Here is a 22,471-nt window from a genome sequence, read left to right on the forward strand (position 1 = left end):
TGGTGTAAATACAGCCTATCTACCAATTGGATCAAATATAAAAGTCAGCCGAATTAGTGTTGATATTGCGAAGAGACGTATTGTGTGAAAAGAAATGTAAGATGTTGTTTAATTGCTGATATATTTATGATCCACGTCACGTTTTCAGTTCCTCATGTTTGTCTAGAAGTCTTCTCATCAGGGCTCTATAAATAGAGAACTACGACAGATATGTAATATTTAATGCAGCCGAACCGTGTATTACAATGCCGATATGTGATGACTTTCAAAGAGAATAGTATTATTTTATTTTTTTAAATGTTTTCGGTCTGTTTCCGGTATTTGTTAATGACGATGTGATGTGAGATGTGAGACTGGAATTGCACAGGGGAAAATAACGTATCTTTAGATGCGGATTTTGTTAAACTAATACGTTTGCGCTGTGGACCAACACTCTACATTGACGGGGAAGGGGGTAGCAATAAAGATAACACCATTAAACAGTTACACAACATAACAGAAATAATATTGATAGCAGCGTCCCTAGCAACCACCTTGGTGACAATGAAAACATTGTATGGACGCAATTTCCTGAAGTAATCTTCGTAATAACTAGCAAACTAAAGATCATGTACATCCACTGCACACATAATCTGAAATAACAACTCATATTTCTCGCATCAAATGACATCAAAACGCATTTTAATGGCCAAACTAACTTTAAAACAGGCATTTTCCACCGAGAATAAAACGATGTTTGGCGATGTTTTTTTTTTCTGCAGGGAGAAATTTGAAGATCACGTGACATAGACGCCAGCCATTGGAATGAATGGAATGCAGTTGGAGGTCAACCAATCACAGAGCTTGAGAACTAATCACGGGGCTTGTCAAACAGAGCATATGGTGTAGTCCTATATGATAGCTGGGGATTCTGGGTAGTGTAGTGTCTTCTGCCATCCTTTACTCCGAAAAAATATTAGTTTCTCCGAATCGAAGGGGAAAAATACAAAAGCATTGCACACAATTGAAACCAATCAATGTTGTGTAATTAACAAGGATAATCTGGGGTTTTTTAGTCGATGAGTAGTGCAGATATCACTGTAAAATCAATCGAGAGTAAGGGAAATACTTACTTCCGGTTGTACAATTCTCCGTTATCCAATGGGAATGGACGCTCACATTGCCTTTAAGGGCAGCCGACACAAACGAATGCCGTGCTTCTATGAGCGTCAAATCCCGCCGCAGATGGGAATACATTGCAATCAGTTGAAAGCTATTTGCGTCCCTTTATGAAGCTGAAGGAGCCGAGGAGCATCACAACCACACGCCACGGGACCCTGACCAAGCGTCGCTCCTGGACGTTTATGGAGTGAAAGTGTGTTGCTCTGGGAGGGAAAAAACATTTTTGACCGTTGGCGCTCATCCTAATTTTCGGCCTTGATGTAACAACATTCATAATTAAGTATATTTAACACCCGTTGCATTTTTCATTTGCCCTGTAAGTGATGAAAGTGGGGGATCTTGGCTTATCAGGCTCATAGCAAGTCTTGGTCTTGCTATCTTCCTGTGTCTTTCGCAACCCACACTCACACACACGGAACTCAACTCAGGTGTGGTTAATCATCCAGTGGTTCTGCCACAATCAAAACGATGCGTGGATGAACGTCACTGTGTATGTGCATGTGTGTGAGTTTGTGTGAGAGACAGAGGACATGACAGCTCTGTGTCAGGAGCCTTTGCCTCCAAGGCCAGATTTATATTTTTCAGAAGCATGTTAGCAGACTGCTTTGTAGCCTGTAGACTGAATCAATATGTGACAAGATGTGTACACACACACACACACACACACACACACACACACACACACACACACACACACACACACACACACACACACACACACACACACACACACACACACACACACACACACACACACACACACACACACACACACACACACACACAAAACAGAAACCCAATATATAAAATTGATTACTCATTTCCTCACAGTGAATAGATTGTACATTACAGTTTACAGCAGACTACAGCTTGTAAACCACTCCATTCACATGTATGTAAAATGTGTGCATGCTCGCATATGGGCATGTGTTTTTTTGATTGTTGGGATAAGAGACAAATAATTTTAAAACATTTCTTAAATCTTAGCAGCCCAATGGCCCATATCACTTCTTACAACTACAATTCCATTCTTTTTTTTAAAAAGGGAAACTGCATCCCTCACACCGTATAAAACAGGCGCACTTTTCAACACAAGTTAATGTTGTACATTTAAACTAGTTAGTTAGCTTTAGGGCAAATAACTACTTGATTGGGGCAAGGACAATATCCAATATCGTGTGCTACCTACATAAGAACTGTGTCCACATGGCATATTTTCTGAGTGCCAGTGCATTTTTGAATATTTACCAATGAGGAAGAGTACAAGACTTAACTGTTTAAAATGGGAAAACGCATGTCTTGGCCGTGTCTCTCTATCGTTCTCAGGGTTGAGTGAAGCAGGCAGGACCCAAATGCAGATTTCACAGATAATACCTTTATTTCAATGCTAAACTAGAACAAACAGAACACTAACCCGTGACCATAGTCATACTACAACAAGGAACTCACAAAGACTAACAGAAAACACAGAACCTAAATGCACACAGGACTAATCAAACAAACAAGAGACAGGTGAGGAGGGAGGAGAAAACACAGGGGCACCAGGTGAACACAATCGGGTAATCAGGGAGGAGGGTAGACAGACAGAAAGCACCGCGGCTCTCAGGGTGCCGGGTTCGAGGGCGAAGACCGCGGCTCTCAGGGGGCCGGGCTCGAGGGCGAAGACCAGACAGTTCCGGAGGCCGGGCAGGACCTGGTGTCGGCCGAACAGGAACCGGAGCCGGTGGGACAGGCTTCGGCAGGATCCCCCACGGAAGAGGACCAGGAGTTGTCAGGACGCCTGGCGAGACAGGTGATGGCGGGGCCTCCAAAGGAACAGGACAAGGGGTTGGCAGGACCCCCCGGCAGGAGAGTTGTCGGCGGGACCCCCGGAGGAACAGGACATAGGATTGGCAGGACCCCCGGCAGGACAGTAGTCGGGGGACCTCCAACGGGACTGGACATGGAGCTGGCAGGACCCCCAGCGGAACCTCCAACGGCACAGGACATAGGGTTGGCAGGACCCCTGGCAGGAGAGTAATCGGCAGGACCTCCAACGGGACTGGACATGGAGCTAGCAGGACCTCCAACGGCATAGGACATAGGGTTGGCAGGACCCCCGGCAGAAGAGTAGTCGGCGGGACCCCCAACGGGACAGGACATGGGATTGGCAGGGCCCCCGGCAGGAGAGTAGTCTGCGAGACCCCCAACGAGACAGGACATAGGATCGGCAGGACCCCCAGCAGGAGAGTAGTCGGCGGGACCTCCAACGGGACTTGACATTGAGCTGGCACAAACCCCAGCGGAACCTCCAACGGAACAGGACATAGGATTGGCAGGACCCCCAGCAGAAGAGTAGTCGGCGGGACCCCCAACGGGACAGGACATAGGGTTGGCAGGACCCCCGGCAGGAGATTAGTCAGCGGGACCCCCAAAGGGAAAGGACATAGGGTTGGCAGGACCTCCAGCAGGAGAGTAGTCGACGGGACCCCCAACGGGACAGGACATAGGGTTGGCAGGACCCCCGGCAGGAGAGTAGTCGGCGGGACCCCCAACGGAACAGGATCTGGTGTCGGCAGGACAGGTGACGGCGGGACCTCAAACAGGACACAGGGAGCTGGAGTGGGTCGGAACACCGACAGGACACGAGGAGCTGGAGTGGGCCGGAACATCGACAGAACACGAGGAGCTGGAGTGGGCCGGAACACCGACAGAACACGAGGGACTGGAGTGGGCCGGAGAGCCGGAACGTGAGCCAGAATCATAGCTGCTGGGGCCGGCACTGGAGTCGGAACTGGAGCCGGAATTGAAGCCGGAACCATGGCTGCTGGGACCAGAACTGAGGCTGGAACCATGGCTGCTGGGGCCAGAACTGGGGCCGGAACTATGGTGCTTGGGGCTCGGGCTGCCAGCCTGGACCTGCGACTCCCCCTCCCAGGAGCCCCCTGGAGGCTCCGCGGACCTCCAAAAGCCAGACGAGCTCCAGAGAACGGCTCCCGGACAGGAGCAGGAACTGGGGAAGAAGCAGAGGCCGACTCCAGACGGAACACACCGAGGCGTATGGTGTCAGGTTGGGAGTTGGGAGGCAGGGAGCTAGCAGCCCTGGGGATAGCAGGCCGGGAATCACACACCGAGAGGAAGTCCAAGATCCAGCCAGGTAAGAATTTCACTAAACCTGGTCTCTCCATAGCCATCTGGTGCGCCTCAGCCAGAGCAGCCTCTCGCTGCTGAACTCCAGACGCTCCCCTCCACTTATCAGAGCAGCCAGCCAAAGAAAAGGAAAAACTGAGTTATTCTCGCTCAAAATAATCTGCTGGGCCCATCCTTGGTGAGTTCCTTCTGTCAGGGTTGAGTGAAGCAGGCAGGACCCAAAGGCAGATTTCACAGATAATACCTTTATTTCAAGGCTAAACTAGAACAAACAGAACACTAACCCGTGAACACAGTAAAAGCAACAGGCAAGACAGGGGGTGAACACTTTTCAAAAATAAAACAGGAAACCAAAGACAGAAAAAGACAAGACAAAACACAACACAGACAGATCGTGACAATCGTGATCTTCATTTCAGAAGGACACAATCATAACAAAGACTAAAAAGCTAATTTGTGGGTGCAGATTGGCGGGGCGGACACAGATGTTGTGCGTTACCCGTGAGTGACGTTTTTCTATCTCCGTGCGCAGATTGTCCTCCTCGCTCTTTGGCTGTCAGATTGAGCAGTGAAGCTCATTCATACAAAGTGTGAGCGCAAGAAGCTTCTGGTTGGTGCTTTTGCGGAAGAACATCAAAAATAGATAGTAAACAAATAGATAATAAGAAGACGGAGACGTTCTTAATCTATCACAAGCGGCAGATGGAGTGGTCATATGTTTTGATGAAATACTGGGATGATGCTCTCTACAATACCTCTTTGTAAGAAAAAAACCCACAATGTGGCAGGTTTGGGACAGGTTATAGGACACAAACAACTTCTAGGTGATGCCTATGTTTGTTTTGACTGTCAAGAAAGTTCAGAAACTCTAATCAATATCCTAAAAACCAAATATTTGTCTCCAAATCTTTTTTCTCAGCCATATAAAGGGCTGTGACTCTTGACAAAAGTTTGCAGAAGTAACACTGCAGAACATTTGATCATTTCCTGCTGGCAAGTTAATGTACTTGTCAAGCGGGATGCTGAGTTTTGATTCCCTGATGTACAGATCATTGTCTTTATGCCACTTCCCCACAGGGATCATTAAAGTGTTATTCCCCCCGTACGTCACATACCTACAGTATAACTGGGATGGTGAAATAAATTCAGGACCGCAGCTCCACTGTGACAGTTTCAGGCTCTCCTGTGGGCATGTCTTGACAGGGGGAGACGCCAAAGGTGTATTTATGGGTTGACAACCAGCTGGTGAGTTTGAGCTTGTCCTTCCATGTCTTCTCATCCTCTAACAAAAGTGAAACACATGGAGTAGTTAAAGAACAATTCCTTTAATGTCACAGCTAGGACACTTGGGTCTAATTTTATGCTTGTGTCTCCACCAGCAGAAAGAGTCATATGTAGAGGTTACTGCTCATGTACCGTTGACCAATTAAACTTAATCTTTTGCATGGCTGCCAACTACAGTAACAAGAGTTCTAGTGGGAATGAGCCTTGAGTTTCTAGATACGTGTAAACTGTCAAATAACGTCATAAACTGCAATAATTTATTGCAAATTCAAAGATATGGTAAGAAGTAATAAGAAGTTTTACTGCACAGATACCATAACAAAAAAAAACCATTGGGGATAAAGTGCACACACAATGGAAAACAGTTACATTTTAAACAAAAGCCATCTTTAAAAAGGGGATTTATATTACAATGGGGGAATAATCCATCAATTCAAAGTTTGAATAGGTTTTGAGTGAAACACAATGGCATGGTTACTGAAATAGAAATAAGATTAAAGAAGCAATCAAAATGAATTACAAACTGAAGGCTTGGCAATTATACATAAATAAAAGAAAATGATTGAATGAGTTGTTTACAGGGTTTCCATCACTTTTGTTATATCTTATTATCATTTGAAGATATCATATGGTTATATCTAAGGAGGTTTAAGCCAATATTTCTAGATTTATATTGTAAAGCCAAATTACAATTATCATGTTGTATGGCGACAGCTATACCTCAATTCACTTTTTGATGCATTTGGGTGTTGTTATTTTCAAACATTAAAAGGTCCCATATTATACTATATTTGAACAATATATTATAGGGCCATATTGATACAAAACATGTCTCTGAAGTGTTTCATACCCCTCTATTTCGGCCACTATTTCAGCCACTGTCACAACATTTCGTATAAGGCTTCTCCCTCTAAGGCTATCGCTATTGGATAATCCCACTGCACGTGTGCAGCACTGACAGACTTAATCCACGCCCACCTATGACGTGGGCCCCACCTACGGACTCACTTCCGTATAAATAGGAAGTAGTCCCTACAATCTGCTCCCACTTTTCTTCAGCACTCCGTTGCAGAAGCACTGTACAGGCACAAGCTCTTTTCAGAGCACCAGAAAGCAAACATTCCTAGTGGTTCCCCTGGCCCCATCCTCCCTCTCCTCCGGACGGGGGAGACAGGGCGGGGGCCCGGTGTCAACCCGACATATGAGTTACGACCGGAGCTCACGGTGTGAGTCCTGCCGGGGGTTGGAGCACGCAAATGCAGCTCTTACTCCCCAGGTGTCGTGCACTCATTAGGCGCTTTCACACCGCAGTACTTTTCCCACAAAGGTTAACGAGAACTTAGTTCATCAGAACTCTTTAGTTCTGATAAGTCCGGAATAAGTCCCTGGGGGTGGATTAGGCAAATGAAGCCGCTGACGTCACTTCTTCTTCTTCTGCTTTGGGTTTAATGGCAGGCCGCAAACAACTTCACGGCGTATACTGCCGCCCAAAATCCCCGGCCGGAAGTCCCCGGAGTTGGGAACTGGCTTCAGTAGAAGCTGCTGGGACTCCCAACAGCTTCTACTGAAGCCTTCCGAGTAAATCGCCAGAACTCCGACACCTCCTCATCTCCACCGCTCCCATGTTTTATTTTGTGTTGCCATAAATTAGTCTCTCTGCGTTTCTGCGCTGGGCTAATGTTAATGCTAATAATGCTAATGCGAGGATAATAAAATGGTGGCTTCACAACACTTTTTTTGAGTTTTACGGGGCGTGGTTTGCAATCCGCCCAGCCAATCAGAAATATAGCTCTTTTCTCACAAGAGAGCCGCATGAGAGTCCCTGATCTCTAGCAGGGACGGAAAAGGGGGTAAAAAGGTTCTCATGAACTAATTTTAGTTCCGGCTCTTTTCGGTGTGAACGCAACATTTCGGAACTATATCGGAACTAAAGTGGGAGAAGTACTCCGGTGTGAACGCGGCTATTGTGTCCGTCTCCCTCTGTCCCACAGAAAGTGGAGAGCGGACGCTCTCGCTGCTGCGGCCGAGGATGATTGGCTAGTCCGGGAGTCTTACTCTGTGGACCAAGCCCTTGATTTATGTGATCCGAGTGGCGGGCAGCAGTCAGGCGACTCCTTCCCCTCCATTCACGGGTCTCCATGGGGTTCCCCCGGCCCCATCCTCCCTCTCCTCCGGACGGGGGAGACAGGGCGGGGCCCGGTGTCGGCCCGGCAGCCGAGCCTATAGGTTCGGCTGCCGGGCTGACACCGGGTCCCGAGGTCATCGGGTCCCTCTATCCGCCATCTCGGCTCTGCCGTATAGGCGGTATTCTTCAGGAACTCCCGGAGATCATCGGAAAGGCAGCCGCCTAATGAGATATCCCCGTTCCCCCGGTTCAGGAGAGCTCTCCTCCGGATGACATAAGCGGCTACCTCATAGCCTGTCGGTTATTAGGCATCAGGGCTCGCGGCACAAACCGGCTGTCTTTAAAACCTGTCTGTTGATTGGACAGCATGGTTTTTTTTCCTATGTCACAGATATGCCTCCACACACCTCTTCTCATTCCTCAAGCGGGTTTGAGCGTGAACGCGCCTCAAATGTCCGGTTTACGAGCCTTTTCCTAAACGGCGACATGATGAGAGCCGCTGTGCAATACAGCGTGTGGAGGTGCAAGAGCCAGCTGTAACCTGTCAGTCAGCAGGCAGCACAGTTTTTTCCTCTGTCCCAGATGTGCCTACTACACACGGTCGTATTATAACGCACTGTGTGAATAGCCTTCTCCTAAACAGGGACAGGATGAGAGCCGGTGTGAGATGCAGCGTGTGGAGGCCCCCTCGCTGCTTTTCTCTCCGGGCCCCTCTTGGTTTGCTTCACGGGCAACGGCGGCGAGGGCTCTGACGTGGCTCGTCACCATGACAACCACAGCACATCCAGAGCATGTCGCACGCTCTCAGAGTATTACTCAGAGTGGCGACGCGTGTGTTCGATGGACAAATGGATAATAATAATAAGCAGCAAGGCCCACCGGGTAAGCTGGCTGCCCCTAACCTGTCGGTTAAAGGCAGCATGGCTCGCTGCATAAATCGGCTGTAGTTAAAACGTACTGGTTTTTAGGCAGCTCGGTTTTTCTCCTCTGTCCCAAACCTACCTCCTACACACGGTCCTAATGAGCCCACGAGTGCCATTATTACAGTGTGGACAGCACTGCACACACCTCCGCTCATCCCTCAGGGGTGTTGAGCGTGAACGCACCTCAGTGTCCAGTTTAACACTGTAAGCATTTGCTGTTAATTTACAGCCAATTTTCAACACTAATCTACTGGCAGCCCCCTAACCAGAATGTTACTGTGAATATTTGTACAGTAATAAACTGAAATTGTTCAACAGTATGAATACTGTATAATTTCAGTGTATTGCTGGCGTCTCTGCTGCCAATATTTTACTGTTAATTGAAAAAATACAGCGGTATACTGTATTTTATTTTTACAGTAAGAGGCTGTAAAGTCATTTCACAGTATGAGTACTGTGGTATTACAGTAAAGGGCAGGCGTCTGTGAAGAGACTGCCAGCACTTTGCTGTTATTTGACAGGAAAATGTGTTAGAGTGGACATAATGAGAGCCTGTGTGAAATGCAGCGTCAGGAGGGCTCTGGCGTGGCTCGTCACCATGACAACCACAGCACATCCAGAGCAGGTTGGCTCGCTGCCTAAGCCGGCTGTTTTTTTTTAACTTATAAATCGATTAATAAAACAGCAGGGCTTACTATTCAATTCGTCTACCTTAAACTTTTTGGGTTCAGGCAGCACAGATTTTTCCTCTGTCTCAGACGTACCTCCTACCCACGGTCGTAATAAGCCCACGGAGGGCCATTATTACGCATTGTGTGGGCAGCACTGCACACACCTCCGCTCATCCCTTAGTGGTGTTGAGCGTGAACGCGCGGTTTACGAGTCTTCTCCTAAACGGCGACATAATGAGAGCCTGTGTGAAATGCAGTGTGTGGAGGGCTCTGGCGTGGTTTGCCTCCAACCACAGCACATCCAGAGCGTACACCCGGCGCTATCAGAGTACTGTATGGTATTCAGGGTGGCGGAGCGTGTGTCTGATGGACAGGTGGATGAGCAGGCGGATGGGCAGAGGGCAGTCTCTGCAGTTCGCCTCTCCCCCCCCCGCAGTTCTACAGGATACAGGGCATCCTGTCATCCCAGGAACAGTGTCTCGCGCTCCATGCAGAGCGGCAGGAATTCTTGTTAAAAGAAAGCTTTTTTCCAGGGTTCCTCAAGGGGAAGAAAATCAGGGGGTTTTTACTCCTGCTATTTTCTGGTCCCGTAAGAGACGGGGCGGGGGGAATGAGACCCATCCTCGATCTGTCAGTGTCCAACAAGGCAATCGCTTTTTCCCATGCTGACGATCAAACAGGTGCTGGAGTGTTCGCCAGGGAGACTGGTTCACATCCATAATCCTGAAGGATGCATTCCTCCACGTAACCATCATCCCGAAGCACAGCAAATTCCTGCGTTTCTCGACTGGGTCCACGCACTTTTTCAAAGTGGCTGGAGACGGTTGGAGCAGCTACTCAGTCCACTAGTCTACTCAGAATCATAGATATATATAAATTAGGGCTGTCAAACGATTAAAATGTTTAATCAGATTAATCACAGCTTAAAAATGTATTAATCAGGATTAATCACCATTCGAACTATGTCCAAAACATGCCATTTCTTTATGTATATTGTTGTGGGAATGGAAAGATAAACGAAAGAAGGTGGATATATCCATTTAACATACAGTATGTATGTATGTTTATTATAACATTGTTCTGTGTGTCAAAATGAAAGACAGCCCACACACCTATCAATCATCAAACCGTGGGGTCTTATTTCATTACGTGTTGATTTCTATCAACACGTAATGTTGTATCGATGTATATAGAGATGTACTACAGCAAAAGTATTTTCTGTCAGGACTTCCTGCAACAACACCAAGCCGTTATCGTGATTCTGATTGGCCAGAAGACATTATCAAAGATGTTCTATTGAGAAGACGATCACTACGTGACAAAAGTTTTCAAAAACGTTTCTAGTCTTCGGCATTTCCAGACAAGTGACTACTGAAATCAATCTTACTAACTGCTGTCTGTGCAATTTACTCAGCGCGAGTTGGCGGACTTTATTTTGCTTACTTTAACATCATTTTTCATTGTGGGGCTAAAGTGGGGCTAAGCCATTTCTTGGTATGGCTGGAGCCTACCCTGGAGTTGCCACTGGTAGGATGTATGGGGCGGGCCATTCTGCACATGCGTTAAATGCGTTAAATATTTTCACGCAATTAATTCAAAAAATTAATTACCGCCATTAACGTGATCATTTTGACAGCATTAATATAAACACTAGATAACTCACCCGCGCTGCTGGCCAATGGAGACCGACGTTGCCACATGGCCGCCATCTTGCTACAGGCAGTGCTCTCATTCATAAGATTATGGTTTACTATTTAAATAACCATAGCTTGCTCAATTTTCAACCAATTTTCAAACGGTTTGGTTTTTTATAAACATCAAAGATGTAGTTATGATACTGCATACTTATAATCATGGACTTTCTTATGAAAATAACATTAAGCAGATAAAGCAATAGCTATACACACACACACAAGGTATTTATATTAAATATTTGCCGTGTATATATTTCCATTAATTTTATTATATTGTTAATATTTAAAATAAATTATAAAATTAAAATATATTTATATTTTATATATAAAAATCGTTCTCATGTTACCACTCTGTAAGCCAAGAGTTGTTAATTTAGCAATGTCTTAGCTTGAAGAACAGGGACACAACTAATGACAATAGCATATGGTGGTATATTATTTAGATATTCACACCTTTATCAGAAGAACCAAACCAACATAAAATTAATCAGTAGGTCCTGGCCAGTTCTGTCTCCTTTATCACAATTATTTTTGACATCAGATCTTCATATCGTCCTAGTTTTGTATTTAGTTTCTAGATTTGTAAACAAATCCAGAACCTTTGAAATACGTTACCACTTCACAGCACGGTGCGCTGAGTTCTTGTAGTCCCTGTGTCCTTTTGTGTCCTTCTATAGTCCATTTACTGTTGTTTGTCTTGTCTTACCCCGGCTGATATCTCACTAAATCCACAGTTTTAATTGTTCCCTATATTGCCCCTATGCCCTGTAAGGTGTCCTTGGGTGTTATGAAAGGCGGCCCCCCAAAATAAATGTATTATTATTAAGAAGAACAACTTGGTGTGGTGTGGAGGGGATGTAGGAAGCAGGGGCAGGTGGGGAGAGATGGGGCTTCAAGGTTCAAGGTTATTTTCTTTTAAGTATGTCTTGGAGATAAGGACCAGCTGCACACAATAAAATACAGTATAACACAAAACCAATAAGACACACGGTGACACATGGCACACCAACAATCAATCATCGTCCAGCCTCAGCTTTGGTATTCTTTCACAACCATTTTATGGGTTTATTAGACAGACTGAGCAAACATAAACATATGTGGGAAACATAGTCAAAGGCAAAGGAGGTAGAGAGATACAAAGTTTCATATGCTGAAGCAACAGAAAAGAAAAAACACCAAACGGACCCAAGAGATACCCGACATTTTAGTCTAAAAAGAAAGGGTCTGGTTCAACCTCCGTTGACTGTCTAGCTGCAGGTGGAGAGGATGGGTGGGGTTATCCATGATGAACAACAGCCTGTTCAGTGTCCTCCTCTCCACCACAGCTTCAAAGGGGTCCATCTTGATGCCGATGACAGACCCAGCTTTCCTGATCAGTTTATTGATCCTGCTGGTGTCACCGGCTCTGATACTGCCCCCCCAGCAGACCGCAGCAAAGAAGAGTGCACTGGCCACAACAGACTAGAAGATCTCCAGCATCTTGCTGCACACGTGCACCTCAGCTTCCTCAGAAAATAGAGTCTGCTCATCCCCTTCTTGTGCACAGCGTCAGTTTTGATCCTCCAGTTCAGCCCATTGTCTAAGTGCATTCCCAGGTATTTGTAGTCCTCCACAACAGCCACATCTTCTCCCAGAATGCACAGGGGTAGAGGAGACGTCCTCACCCTCCTGAAATCAATGACCGTCTCTCTGGTCTTGGCCACATTCAGAATACTCACAACATTAGGCTGAGGTTAATCTTCCGCTCTTCTAGAAGTGGTTGTGCTTCTTGTTGCTTCCGGCTAATATAAACATAATTAAAGATATTTTGAGTGTTTAAAATATGCTGTAATACAGAACACATTATATTTATTCCTAAACTTGCAGAAAGAAAAACTAAAGTGTGACATTTAATCACATATTTATATATCAATCTTATACACCTTGAATTCTTGTTGGCCAATGATACACATACCCTTTGAAGATGAGCTGGGAAATTGAATACTGTTGGCACAACACCATCTTTAAGCCGGACAGTCTGCCCCGTCCTGTCAAAGTCCTCACAACTGAAGTGATCACTGCAGAGCAGTGTCCTGCCACAGGAAACAAAACCGTCCCTTCTTAGGGCAACTTCCCACTGCAACTTCCCACTGCAACTTCCCACTGCCTCCTCCTCTCTCCGGTTTTGGGAAACCTTAAAAACATGAGAAAGGTAGCCAGATATATAAATTATTGTCAACATTGTCCTCCCTTCTTTCCTTTAACATTAAGGGTAAGGACAAAAATACACACCGAAATTATCATTATTTATGTATGTATGTATGTAATGTATACTTTAAGAATAAGACAACCACACTAAGAGTTATAAAAAAGGTGTCCAAAAGAAACATTAAATAATTTTGTAAAGAAATGGTAGCAACATATTCTAAAGAGGCTGGGTCAACATCAATCTTGCAATACTATTATCTCACATAGCCCCACTGATCCTGTGTAGCAGGACTTGTAATGTACATACATCCACTAAGTAATTAACGATTATCCTAATTATAGTCATAATATTGTCATATCTTATACGTGAAAGGTGATTCCACGGGTTCTTTTTTACAGACTGCGGCGATTAGAGCATTCGTAGGCTGCACAAAAGTCCGGCATAGTACTGCGGTCAAGCCAGCCTCCACTCGGAAAAACCTAGTCAAGCCAGCCCTCACGTGATATTGCGGTGCGCGAATATCCTATGCATTACGGTAGAGTAAAAAAAAAAAAATCATCCCTCTGTGTTTAGATGAGAATAAAACAAAAACTGTCCAGTATCAAAGACTAATTTCACTTCAGGGTGATAGCAGTGCATCCCATCTAATCACTCATCAGGACATTCTGATGTAGAGTTTCAAAAATAAAGACCTTTGAAGTCTCATATATGAGCTATCATCCATTTTTTTAGATGAGAATAAAACTAAGACCTTTGGGGACAGGGATCATAGCTCATATATGAGACTTCAAAGGTCTTTTATTTTGAAACTGTACATCAGAATGTCCTGATTTTTTCTGAGTGACTACATGGGGTGTCCTGCTATCACCCTGGAGTGAGATGGATCTATGATACTGGACGGTTTTTGTTTTATTCTCATCTAAAAACAGGGATGATAGCTCATACTATAGAGATTTCAAAGGTCTTTTATTTTGAAACTCTACATCAGAATGTCCTGATTTTTTCTGAGTGAATAGATGGGATGTCCTGCTATCACCCTGAAGTGAAATGAGTCTTTGATTCTGGACAGTTTTTGTTTTATTCTCATCTAAACACAGAGGGATGATTTTTTTTTTTTTTTTACTCTACCGTAATGCATAGGATATTCGCGCACCACAATATCACGTGAGGGCTGGCTTGACTAGGTTTTCCCGAGTGGAGGCTGGCTTGACCGCAGTGGCATAGTCAGGTACTTCTGTAAACACAAAGCCAGCAATTTCCTGTATCATAATGTAAGATGTTTATAACAAGCCAAACCACTTGGAAGAAATCATGTGTAACTTAAGTTATGTTGAAAAGAAAGAGCAGTTATGCCTCTCCCACTGGTGTAAAGTTGCTGGGTCAACTTTTTAATAGAGAGGCGAAGTCCCTCCCCTTCCGGGAGCCTCCATGGGACCCCGGAAGCGGAAAATTATACATTGAAGTCAATGGAGAGAGAAAAGTTATCTTTTGATCCCGTTTGAATTGTGCCACGAATGACACATATGATGTTTGTCAATCTTAAAAAATCATTTCCATGTAAAAAAAAGTCACAGTTTGTCGTAAAACTGTTGAAATATAAGACTATGAAAAATACGCAACTAGAAAGACTACAAATCCCAAATGCATTCTGGGTCGCGTAAGTGATGTCATAGGCGATAATGCTCCAAGACTGGTTGCGACTCGCAAAGCAAAGAGGAAGAAACGACCTGGGCGACCAGGAGCAGACACGTGCTGAGACTGAGTAGACGGAGATAGGAGTGAACGTTGAAGGGAGTGCGAGATTGAGAGCAGCTGGTGGAATGGCTTCTTTGAGTCCTGGAGAGGAGAATATGGAAAGTGCATCTGAAGGAGGATGGAATGAAGTAAGGAAAAAGACTTCAAGAAAGAAGATAGACATGTCAAGTGACAGTCTTAGTGAATCTGATTCACAGAATGAATTGAAGAAAGTAAAGAAAAAGATTGAGAATGAGGAGTGGAAAGTGATTGTGGAGTTTGGTGAGCAATCCGCAGCTAAGCTACATCCAGTGGCCCTGACTAAAGCAATTCACAAAGAAATTGGATTGATAAAACAAGCAAGATTTCTGAGCAAAGGACGGATGTCGGTTGAGTTGATTAATGCAAGACAACAGGAAAAGTTACTGAAAATGAAGACCCTGAATGAAGTTCGAATTAAATGCCATGTTCCTGGAGCAAATCGGAAAATACTTGGAGTTATCAGTGGAGTTCCCATAGAAATAGGCATAGAAGAACTCAAGAAGGAAATTAAAGGGGGGAAAGTGACTGTAGTAAAGCGTCTTCCTACTAGGTATCAAGGTAAGATAGTGGATAGTTTGTCTGTTCTTCTTCAGTTTGAAGAAACAATACAACAGAAGATAATGATCGGTTGCATGAGCTTTCCAGTAAGAGAATTCATCCCTAAACCTCTGCGGTGCTTTAAGTGCCAAAGGTTTGGGCATGTGGCAGACAAGTGCAAAGCAACTAAGCCCAGGTGTCCAACATTTGCGGGGGAACATGAATATGGTAGTTGTACTGCAGGTGCTAAGGTGAAATGTTGTAACTGTGGTCGGGAACATAGTGCTGCGTATCAGGGCTGTGAAGTGCAGAAAAAGGCCAAGGAGGTGCAGAGATACAAAGTGCAAAATAAAGTCTCATATGCTGAAGCAACAGAAAAGGTTTCACTAAACATAGCTAGGAAATCCCAAGTAGCATCAAGTATGTTCTCTTCAAAAGATTTTCCCAAACTCCCACAGGCAAAGGAAAGCCCCACAAAGTGTTCACATAAGTGTGTGATAGGAGAGGATGCATTGATTGTTAATAAGTACAAGTTTGTGGCCTTTATTGGAAAAGTGGTGAATGTTGCGTTACAACAGACAAAAAAGAGGTCAAGACTGAAAACAATAGTGGAGGCAGCAGGTGAATTTTTGGGGATAAAGGATATAACCGTTGAAATGATACATGAAATGCTAGCCACCAATAATGATGATTCACAGATTGAGTAGATGAATGGTTTTTCTCATTCTGCAATGGAATGCTAGAAGCCTTATTGCAAATGGACAAGAATTCAAGACCTATATATATCAGTTAAAAGAAAAACCAGACGTTATTTGTATTCAAGAAACATGGCTGAAGACTCATTTGGACTTCATAATTGGGGGATATACTGCTATAAGAAAAGATAGAAATGATGGCCAGGGAGGGGGATGTGCAATCTTTATCAGAGAAGTCATGTCTTATAGTAAGCTAACTTTTAAGAACAGTCATGATTTAGAAATAGTGGGTGTAGAAGTGTGGATTAATAAAAGGAAAATTAGTGTCCTGAATTTTTATAATCCATGTAATAAACTCAGAATAGAGGAATTAGACAGTCTTTGCCAAGGAAATGAAATAATATGGTGTGGTGATTTTAATGCACATAATACAATGTGGGGAGGGAGATCAACAGATTACAACGGACAGGTGGTGGAGGATTTAATGGAGGCAAAGGAATTAGTTTGTTTAAATAATGGGCAAGGTACAAGGATCAATTTTAGAGATGGAACAGAGTCTGCGATCGACCTAACTCTTGTAACAAGTGAATTAGCTTCTGGTAGCAGTTGGGAAGCATTGACAAATAACAGTATTGGGAGTGATCATCTTCCGATTATAATCAAGTTTGATATAAATCATGTGGTTGAGCTAGACGGTATCATGAGATGGACTTGGGAGATGTTTGCTAAATTGTGCGATCATGAATTGGATCAGATTGATATGGCAGAAAGTATTGATGAAATAAATGAGCAATTTACTTCAAATATAATTAAAAGCGCTAATCAAACTATTGGGAATAAAACTGGGAAACTTGGTAAATGTGTTAAGATGGTACCGTGGTGGAACAAAGACTGTAATGATGCAATCCGAAACAAAATCAGGCTGTTTGGAAAGCTAAGAAAGACAAATTCATTACATAATTTATTAGAATATAAAAAGGCTCAGGTAAGGAACATTGTTAAAAGAGCAACAAGTGAGTGTTGGAGAGGATTCTGTTCAAGTATTGGGAGAACTACACCATTAGATAAAGTATGGGGAATGATTAAGAAGATGAGGGGAATAAGACATCAGAGAAACCTGCCAGTATTAGAGATTGGAGGGGAAGTTGCCACTGGTGCTTTGGAGAAGGCAGAAATTCTAGCTGAAAATTTTGTCAAAGTTCATTCTTCGGAAAATTTGACAGAAGAAGGTAAGATCAGGAGGCAGGAAGTGTTAGATGAGCATCCTAATGTGTATGAAGAAAGACATTCGTCGCAGAGTGTTGTAAATATACCTTTCTCTATTCAAGAGTTGAGAAGAGCATTAAGTAAGTGTAAAATGACTGCTCCTGGGAAAGATAATGTATGTTATATAATGTTGACCAAATTAAGTGATTTTGCATTAGGAAAGCTGCTGGAGATGTACAATAAGATCTGGGAGAAAGGGAAGCTGCCAATAATATGGAAAGAGTCAGTCATTATTCCTATTAGGAAACCTGTGAAAGATCCAACCAGTCCAGGCAGTTATAGACCTATAGCTCTGACATCACACTTGTGTAAAGTTATGGAAAGAATGATAACAGAAAGGCTAACATACTACATTGAGAAAAATGAACTAATGACTCCTTATCAGAGTGGGTTTAGAAGAGGGCGGAGTACTTTAGATCCACTGCTGTGCCTGGAGTCTGAAGTCAGGAAAGCCCAAGCGAACAAGGAGTGTGTTGTAGCTGTATTCTTTGATGTGGAAAAAGCTTACGATATGATGTGGAAGGAAGGATTATTAATAAAACTGGACATTATGGGTCTGGGAGGTAATGTATACAATTGGATTATGGATTTTTTGTTTGGCCGTGCCATCAGAGTCCGAGTTGGCAAGTCATATTCTCGAAGGCATGAAGTTGAAAATGGAACCCCGCAGGGGAGTGTCATCAGTCCTCTTTTATTTTCTATCATGATCAATGATATATATACACAAGTAGGATCTGATATTGGTAAGTCACTTTTTGCAGATGATGGAGCTATTTGGAAAAGGGGCAGAAATGTAAAATATATTGTAGCTAAGATTCAGGAAGCCATTAGGGAAATTGAAAGCTGGTCTCTGACATGGGGGTTTAGATTGTCGGTGGAAAAAACTGAAACTTTATTTTTTACGAGGAAAAGGATAGGTGAGGAGGTTAGGTTAAAACTTTATGGACAAGATCTAAAGAAAGTGAAGACATTTACATTTCTGGGAATATGGTTGGACGAGAGAGTCACATGGAGTACTCACATTGATAAAGTCATAGATAAATGTAAAAGGGTTTTAAATGTTATGAGGTGCTTGGCAGGCACTAAGTGGGGGGCTGATAAAGCTGCTTTGAGGAACGTATACACGGCCTTAATAAGATCAGCCATAGAATACGGACTAATAGTGTATGGGTCAGCTGCATATTCTTCTCTTCAAAAATTAGATAGAGTCCAGGCACAAGCACTAAGGATATGCTGTGGGGCAGTAAGATCTACACCAGTGTCGGCACTTCAGGTAGAGGTCGGAGAAGTACCTATTTCTTTGAGGAGAAAGCAGTTAATTGTTCATTACTGGGCAAATCTACAGGGTCATAAAGATACTCACCCTACTAAACAAACTTTACAAACAAGTTGGGAAAGTAACAAAATAAAAAAAGAAAGTTGTTGTTTTTGTGTTTCGGAAATATGTAAGGAATTCAAAGTTAAGGAATGGAATATTAGTCCGACGGTGTTGTTATCAGCTGTTCCACCATGGTTGCTACCTCAACCTATAGTAGATTTATCACTATCGAAACGGGTACATTCAATGAAAAACAAATTCAATGTACAGGCTTGTGAACACTGTTCTACATGAACAATATGGGCACTTTATACAAATATTTACTGATGGATCCAAAAATCCAGAAAATGGTCTAACGAGTTGTGCATTTTATGTTCCTGAGTTAAAAGTCAAAGTGGGAAAGCGTACAAGTGATCACATTGCAGTATATACAGTAGAGATGATGGCTATCTCTCTAGCACTTCAGTGGGTAGAGGAAATACAGCCAATGCGAGTGGTCATTTGCTCTGACTCCAGTGCAGCTCTGGAGAGTATAAACAACTTCTCTTCAGAATGTCGTCAGGATATTTTACATGAAATTTTACAAAGCATGTTTAGGTTAGTTCATCTGGGAATTGTTGTTCAATTTGTGTGGGTTCCAGCGCATGTGGGCATTAGAGGGAATGAAGTAGTGGATCAACTGGCAAAATGTGGTTTGAAAGCAAACCAGATTGATATTATGGTACCCATCAGTAGAGCAGAAGTCAAATCTTTTACTAAAGTGGTTATCAAGCAACAATGGCAAAAACTATGGGACAGTAACACCAAAGGAAGACATTTATATCAGATACAAAGGGAAGTAGGAACAGGAAGCACTTGGAGGAGTAGTAGAAGAGAGCAGAGCATCAACAGCAGGATAAAATTGGGACACTCTGGACTAAACTCATCACTGCATCTGATTGGAAAACATCCAAATGGCAATTGTGATGGTTGCCAACAACCAGAGACAATACATCATGTATTTTTTAGCTGCCCGGACTATAACAGACAAAGATTCATTCTGAAAACTGCACTGGAACAACTCAACATCAAGGACATGGATTTCAAGGCAATATTTGAAAGTAAATCAAGAAATGAAGCAAACAAGCTGATCTTCAAATTCCTCAAAAGCACTGGTCTGAGGACAAGGATTTAGTATGAACATTTAATAACTAAACAGTAGGTGGCGATATATGCTCCAAGTGGAAGCGATTCGCCATTAAAGAAAAGAAGAAGAAAGCAAAGAGGAAGAAGAAGACTGATTTATTCCCTCCAATAAATATAAGAGATTGCTCCAATAAATTCACTTTTACAAGATGCCTGTGTGCTTTGTACCAGGTTGTAATCACAAAAGAGATCATACCACTTGCTCGTTCTATCGCTTCCCGTCTTATGAAAGGACCAGGAGTCGTTGGACCAAACATATCAGGTAATATACATGTTTTGCATGGAACATAGTCAAGTTAGCTACCTAGCTAGTAGCGAGCATGTTAGTTAGCATTACATTACATTACTTAGCCTTGTCATTTGTATTAGCCTTAACATGAAGTAAACCAAAATGTTAAACAGTAAGAGTAGTCATGATGGTAAGTATTTTGTGAAACATTTGAAGAGTAGCCTATCGCCCCCTCCACCAGGTGCTAAGGGGGCGGGAGGTAGGCTAACGCCACATTAGCATCAGCGATCTACTTAATGCTATCTGCACAAATGGTTAACATTGAACATTAAAAGATCAGGCAGTTCAGGGAGAGTCGAAGGAAGGAAGGCAGCTTTGCATGACATTCTTCTGGACGTGTTTCATTGTGATGATAGTGAGAGTGAGTCAATCTGTTTGTTTGAAAGACAGTAGTTGATTGATTACTGAGAGAACATTATTAAAATAGATAATTATTCAGTGTTGTTACTTTAAAGTGTTGTTACTGACCTTTTTCTCTTTTATTTTCTTTACCTCACCTGTAACTGCTGAGACCCTGAGGAACATGCACACTGACCTGCTCTGGCATCCTGATTTCCACTGTAAGTAATAGTATTTGGTTATGGTATATTATTTATATACATCAAAGGCACAATGCATCCCCCAGAGAGACACATGTATTGAGTGTGATATTTTGCATTGGTCATGTGAAATCATATTTACATACTAGAAAACTGTAGGAGCGGCAACTTGTTTTGAAATTGAATCTTTAATATCCGATAATAAAGTTTTCTTTATTCTTCTCTCTTCCCAGCTCCATCCATCACCGTTCTCTGTTCCTGCAGGTCCTGCTTGCTAATCAATATTCATATTTTTTTACACAATTACAAATAAAGTCAATGTATTGTATGACATGAAGTTGTGCTTCATTCTGAGTCAATAATAAATTCATTCTGCCTTCAACTGCAAAATTATTGTGGACTGCACCGACATCCATGTAGCTGCCCCCCAGTAAGATGAACCAAGCAAAGTTGACATACTCAACATACAGCTTTGCTCTTAAGTTTACATGAAGAATTTGTGAAATATTGGTAATAACAGGTTTAAATGATTACTAGTAATTAATTATATAATTTTCTCATTGTAGATGAGCAGACAGGGAGCCAGACGAGAAAAGCATAATATGCAGATGCAATTTTCCACATGGAAAAGAGAAAGGGCCAAGTGTATTTGAGTGGACAAAAGAGAAATCCCAAATACGAAAAATAAAATTATACAATTTACAGATATGTATACAAATATATATATATATATCCTATATACACCATGTATAATGATGGTGTATGATGTAGAAGGAAGTGTGGTAGATAACAAGTAAATATAGAGTTACATACAGATCCATGTTACAGCAAAAGATGGAATAACTAAGAAGCACACAGTATAATAATAATTACACGCAACAATTAAATAACTGCTCAGCATCTCCACCACAATCCCAATCTGCTGGGTCCTGTTTTCCTCCCCTCTGCATAACACCCCATCACACATACGAAACACAAGGCTGTGTCCGAGGGTGTTAAGAGTATGTTTATTTAAATGTCCTCCTCTACTGGCCAACACAGGGAGCATATGCTGGGTGTAGAATTGTTCCAGGAGGAGGAGATTTCCATGCCATGCAGGGTCTTTGGGGAGGGGGATGATGATCGCCTGCTCCGTGGTCCACAGTAGCAGAGACTCCGGTCTGTGAAGTGCAGCTGTTATATAATATACAATACATTTTTGAAAAACATTTGATCAACAAAAAAGGATTTGGTCAGGATCTAGAGTCAGTGTGTAGTTTATTAATTAATCAATGCTCTCTACATTAGGAAAACACATACCAGTGTACCAGAGAGAGTCACACACAGCTGTGCCTAGATAACCAAACAAATTGACAACAGGGATGCAAACTCATCAGGTATGAAAAAGGTGACAAGGATCCGAGCCCCCTGACCCCACAGAATATCGGCTTTAAAATGAGGAATAACAGAGGATTTTAGCAGTCAGAACAACTAAAGCAGTAGTGTTAATAATAACTAGGGCCGGGACTCGATTAAAAAAATTAATCTAATTAATTACAGGCTTTGTAATTAATTAATCGCAATTAATCGCATTTTTAATCACATATAAATATTTGACCTGAGAACAGTGAGAAGCAATTTTTTTCACACGGATTTTAGTATACCATTGAATAATGACTGAATACATAAGCTTAAGCAACAAAACATTGTTT

At 42.9% G+C, this 22,471-nt stretch overlaps 1 long non-coding RNA gene across 1 annotated transcript; it reads left to right on the plus strand.

Annotated features, from left to right (window-relative positions):
• The first annotated feature begins 17,226 nt into the window (after positions 1 to 17,226).
• Positions 17,227 to 21,162, plus strand: LOC307034240. The gene is made up of 2 exons (XR_013806839.1): positions 17,227 to 20,801; positions 21,014 to 21,162. It is a non-coding gene; the product is annotated as an uncharacterized lncRNA (long non-coding RNA).
• Positions 21,163 to 22,471: the final 1,309 nt, after the last annotated feature.

Source organism: Notothenia rossii, assembly GCF_949606895.1.
Source record: "Notothenia rossii genome assembly, chromosome: 3".
NCBI lineage: Eukaryota > Metazoa > Chordata > Actinopteri > Perciformes > Nototheniidae > Notothenia > Notothenia rossii.